General features: G+C 39.1%; 1 long non-coding RNA gene across 1 annotated transcript; it reads left to right on the plus strand.

The window, feature by feature from the left end:
- The first annotated feature begins 285 nt into the window (after positions 1–285).
- On the plus strand, positions 286–858 carry LOC141783701 (uncharacterized). Its single transcript, XR_012597332.1, has 2 exons — positions 286–533; positions 767–858. It is a non-coding gene; the product is annotated as an uncharacterized LOC141783701 (long non-coding RNA).
- The last annotated feature ends 5124 nt before the right edge of the window (positions 859–5982 follow it).

Raw genomic sequence — 5982 nt, forward strand, 5'->3', positions numbered from 1 at the left:
CTGCATAGCTTGTGACTTTGCGGTGACTCTCAATTTCCCCCCGTTAGGCATAGCATAGACGGTGAAAGGTCAACCTGCACTTGACCCATGTGTGTGCAGTTTAATTGACAGCGAACACAGCCGCGTGATGACAGCCTTCCCTGCTTTCCTCACAGCCTCACAGATTTAAAAAAAACGTCTGTCCTGCAGTGGTTTGAGTCTTAAAAACTAGAGCCGATGAAAATGTGGGACATCGTCTCAATATCTGCATAATGGGACTAAAGATGATTACATCCTGTTCTGCCCTGAGTGTGTTTGACATGCTAAAAAGACCAAGTTGACTGTTAAAAATGTGTTTGTATTGTTATTCTCAGAAAAGATTGTTGAGCTTTATTTTGAAGGCTGGAAAGATAGTGTAAACAGGAAGCGGGTAACAGGAAGTAGGAAGTATAGAGGAGACCTGAAAACAGAGAGAGAACATGGGTGCAGTTGTATAGTTTCTCCTGTTGAATCCAGTGTAATCCTGCATATGAATCCCTCAGAAAGCAATGGCTGTAAGTGATATGTTCTTTACATGCTTGAGAATTGATATTAATGACTTTGATAGGCATTTTTCTAAGATTGTAGAAATATAATAACTTTGTGTTAACGCTCATAAGACAACTTTACTGCTTATACTTACCTGTTACATACCTATTGAATTTATAAGTTAATGGTAGGTTGTTTATATTTACCTGTTTTTATAATAGCAGTTCATTAAGTACATCTTTTGTATTTTCTTTTCTAGTTTCACTCCAATTCAATGTGTCATCTTGACTTGACCTGCTGTGAAAGAAGTCATTAAAGGAGCAAGCACGCTCACTTCCTGGCTCTTGAAAAGGAGTTTGGCTGGCTGTTTATTTATGTTAACACTTTGGAAGTAAAACACATACAGAGAACAGTACACATCCTCTTTCCCAAAACCAGATCATTTGAGCAGCAGTGTTAGGAAGACTACACTCTGTGCATGTTTGCATTGACAATTTCATAGTTATTTGCAGACATAGTCTTCACACTAAGAGCATTTTATAATCAAATCTTGCTTCTGGTGATGTATTTGTGTTTTTGTCCCCAGGTGCCTTTCTACAACTGTGCAGTGCACGGATCATTGTCTGCACTGTCACTCTGTGCTCCCAAGGCTCTAACCAAACAATCTACAGCATCTCAAACGTGTCTCATGTCTCAGATGACCAGGCTCCCGACTGCGACTACTCATGGAGTAATGTAAGTTAGACAAGCCACAATAGTTTAGCTCAGTGTCTCATATTTCTCACAGCGGACGTTTTGAGATGTCACCGCAAGAAAAGCACAGTTGTAATTAATATCATTATGATTAATGCTATTAGTATTTCTAGTTATATGACTCTCAAATGAATTATAGGTTACTTGCAGTGTGATAGTTGAGCTTGTTTGGATGATTATAACACTGGAACGGAGGGTTTTTGTTATATGGCTCGTGTGATGGACTAATTTCTTTTCACTTCTGTATTATCTTTAGGAAACAGTGCTTGCACACCACGAGGGGAGCGACCGTAAGCTGGTAGTGAGAAACAGCATCAACGACCTCATCACCACAAAATGCTTTGACCGCATAAACTTCACACGACACTGTGGCTTAGAGGTATTACACTTTTACCATGTGAAGAGATATTACTGCACACTGGCCATGAGCTCTTTTTATATTAGGGCTGTCTAAGTTAACGCGATAATAGCACGTTAACGCAATTCATTTAAACGCCACTAATTTCTTTAACGCATTATCGCAACTTGCAGGCTCAGTTTTAAAGCTTGAGTGAAGATGCTGGCACCACACCTAGAAAACCTAAAGAATCCATTGGTACCAACCATGTCATACTAGCTTGTCGCAAAGGAGGCTAAATAACACTCCAAATTTATGCTTAATTTTGGCGAGGAAAAACTGTCATGGCCATTTTCAAAGGGGTCCCTTGACCTCTGACCTCCAGATATACGTGAATGAAAATGGGTTCTATGGGTACCCACGAGTCTCCCCTTTACAGACATGCCCACTTTATGATAATCACATGCAGTTTGGGGCAAGTCATAGTCAAGTCAGCACACTGACACACTGACAGCTGTTGTTGCCTGATGGGCTGCAGTTTGCCATGTTATGATTGGAGCATATTTTTTATGCTAAATGCAGTACCTGTGAGGGTTTCTGGACAATATTTGTCATTGTTTTGTGATGTTAATTGATTTCCAATAATAAATATATACAAACATTTGCATAAAGCAGCGTATTTGTCCACTCCCCTGTTGCAAATTTCCCCACTGTGGGACTAATAAAGGAATATCTTATCTTATCCTCTAAAAGTATTAAATAGTTGACAAATCTCCCTTTAAAGTTCGGATAAAAAAAATGTGCAATAAATTTGCGATTAATCACGATTAAGTATTTTAATTGATTAACAGCCCTACTTTTTATACAAAAATATAAGCATAATACAGTAAAGAACTAGATTTTCTGAATTATGTGAGGTAACCTGTTTTACCCCAAACAGTCAGAGGTACTCATTACTCATACACAGTCATTTTTCTAACAATAATGATCTCACTCTATTGCCCCTGTGTTTCTTCTCCATAGTTGGAGGGTTACACGGCTTACTGCACGAGTGAGTATCATTTCCTGTCTGTCTGTGAGGGTATTTTAAATGATGTTTGTTTCCATTGTCATTGTAAACATTTAGTTTTACAACATTTACCTTGCATCTGCTTGTCTCATCTAGTTGTACCTTTTATAGTAAGAGTGTTTTCCTTCATTTATTTGGAAGTGAAATGTGTTTCCATTCATCAAAGGTCTGATGTAAGTATGTCTTCTTTTTACAGCAAACTGCACTCCGAATGCCCTCAGTAGGTCTGAGAAACCCAAAGGTAGGGAAGTAGTGAAAAACACAATTTATGTTAGTTAATCTTTGTATCAGATATGGGTTATTTCCTAGAGCAGCAGTTTGTCTGTCACTCTCTCACTCTGTGTTTTTTGCATTCCAAGTGTGAGTCATTGTTAATATACTGTAAGGTTGCACCGTGTGTCTGTACTTCCTGTTGTGAACAATGATGTGCTCGCAACACCACATACTTTTAGCTCAAAGCAGTTTCCATTCACAATTAATAGACAGCAAATAGTTGTCATCTGAGAAGCTGCATTGGCTTTTTCCTAAAGCAAAGAGTGCCTTTTCAGGCCTCAGGCTGCATTGCTCGTCTTACCTTTTGTAAACATCTGTCGAAAAATAATATTCAATTATGCATGAATTGAAGTAAGCTAAAAGAAAATGCAATTTTTTTGTGATCATTATGGTATTTGAATGAACTACTGGACATTTGAGGTCAAATAAAAATGTTGTCTGTTGGTATATTAACGATCATACTGTCTTTTCTCCTGTCAGAGATTGTTGCCATTGTTGTTGTCCTGGTGCTGGTGCTGCTGGGGGTCTTTGCTGGTGTCCTGTACAAATTGAGGGGCAGAATTCTCAGGTATTTTTTAATCATCAGTAAATAAAATGGCATGCATTACACTCATCTGGCAAGTTTTAAACAATACTCCATTTTCATCAATAGCTCTAGGCCGCTCAGATGGATTTGCGCTTATGTGAATACGAAGTGCGGTGACCCAAACGTAGTTGATCCGGAGGCGGAGGAAAACCAAGACATGTTCCTACAACCCACATCCACTACTACCAGCATGTAAACATGCCACTGCTGCAAGAAGAAGTCTCAGGGAAACACTTTAATTATATCTATTTTTTACTTTTATATATTATCCAAGGCTGTACACTTACAGATTATCCATGAATGTAATCAGTTCAGGACAATGTGTACACGAATGTGATTTGGGAAACTATATATATTGGTATCACTTTGGACTCACATCGCAGATTTAATCCGCCACATCTGTCTCTAGATATATATTTATGACTGGATATGGGAAATTTTATAAGCTAAACTGTCATTTAAAAGAATTCTCACTCGCTAGTTTTGTCCACATATGGCCTTTTTTAATCAGTCTAATGGTTAGTGAGAAAGGTTTTAAACATTTTCACCTGCCAGTTTTTCACATTAAGCTGTTATGTTTGATAAAGCAGTATCTCAGCTCAACAGTAATTTAACAGTGTCACCTTTGATAATAATTGCACAACCATTTGTTGACTATGATGTTTTGGTGCACTGATAAATAGTTATTGAAGCTGTGGAAGCCGACCAAAGCCCAGTAGCAATGCAGCAACCTCCCCAGGTACAGTTAGGACCCCCATATTGGTGTTAACGTGAACAAAAGCTGTGGAAGCTAGAGGACTCGTAATGCAGCACCAGGGAGTGCCCTTTCAGTGTCCTGTAGCACAGCAACCCCTATTAATGTTTATCTGAAGCATTAACAAACCTTAGACATTCCATGCACAGAGAAATACCAGCACGTTCTCATTCCCAGGGCGTCAAATACCGACGCTTTGTCACAGCCGTCGGCGTTCGATACCGCCACACGAGGCACCCTTTAGCAGTGGTATAAAATGCACCAGGCTTTCCATTAACTACAATGTAAACCCATCCGTGGCAACAGTAAACGCTCAGGGAAAGTGCTGTGGTTCGTTTGTGTCCCGTGTTCACGACGTCACATTTCCACTGTACAAACGTAGTCATTTTAAGCTCAACCATGTTGTTTTTTCCTAAACCTAACTATAGTGATTTTGTTGCCTAATCCTAAGTGTTGTTGTTTAATCCACAACATTAATCATGCGTTTACTGCGACCGAAAAAGTGACGGCGAGGGGTCCGACAAAGCGCCGGTGTGTGATGAGTTGGGATGAGAACGTGCTGGAAATACAGATATTTGGAGTTTCTCCTCACTCAGCCAGTCAGGAGCTACTGTTTGCTGTAGGATGTTTGATAAATTTGAACTTGTGAGCAGTCTCATGAACACCAATAAGAATCCAACAGCACTTTTCTGACACAAATGGATTTTTGCGTCCTATATCTTAGTATGGTGTTAGTTGTAATTGATTGTTTCACATTCAATTCGTTCTCCCACACCACAGTAAAACATTTTCCCCCCATACAAAATACCAACAGTAACATTGTCCTGGTTACTCGGGATAATCCACAGCTCTCCATCTGGACAGATTTCAGTTTTCTACCTGTGATCACCGCAGGTTTCATTTATCTCCATTGTATTGGAGTCTCAACTGCAGATACCTCAAGACTTCAGAGAATAAAACCTGAACTATCTGCATGGATGGATACTGTGATGGGTAAATGGGAATATGTTCCTCTGTAATTTATGTGAACTTTAATAAACCCTAAACCTTTTAGAGCAGCAGAAGACCAATTAATATGTTGAGTTTGAGATAGCTTTTTGTTGTTGTGAGAGACTGCACTGCCATCTACTGGATGTATGATGACCTCTGAAATGCCTGTAAAGCCAACATGGTTTGATCATATTTATGACAGTGACAGTGTTTATACAATACATGCTAGTTATGACAGGTTAGAGGATTCAAATACATGTAGAGCTGTGCCTACACAAGCAGTCCTTCCTTGTCTGTAGTATAACATAAATGAATATTGCACTAAATGTTTCGAGTGTCTTTGCATGCACGTTCTTGGATCATGTTGTGAAGTGTCAGGTCATACATCACAAATATAAGCACATTTTCTCTCTAAGCCTAAGTGGTATCTAGGAAAGCAGAAACGTTTGGTTCTACTGAGGTTTCAATCTCTGACGGCTCTTTATCAGTTGCTCCTCATATTAATTTTCACATTGACATTGGGACTGTACACATTTTGCACATATTATACAAAAGATCTTCAACATTCACCAATCCTTGACCCTCAACCTGAACCACCTAAATTCAAGTTTGCTTGCTTCAACCCCAAAGTAATATGATACAAACATGCAGAGGATACAATGATTAATACAGAACAGCCAGTACCAGATAACAAAACTATTGGAGTTTTTCAT

This window comes from Sebastes fasciatus, chromosome 15, assembly GCF_043250625.1.
Source record: "Sebastes fasciatus isolate fSebFas1 chromosome 15, fSebFas1.pri, whole genome shotgun sequence".
NCBI lineage: Eukaryota > Metazoa > Chordata > Actinopteri > Perciformes > Sebastidae > Sebastes > Sebastes fasciatus.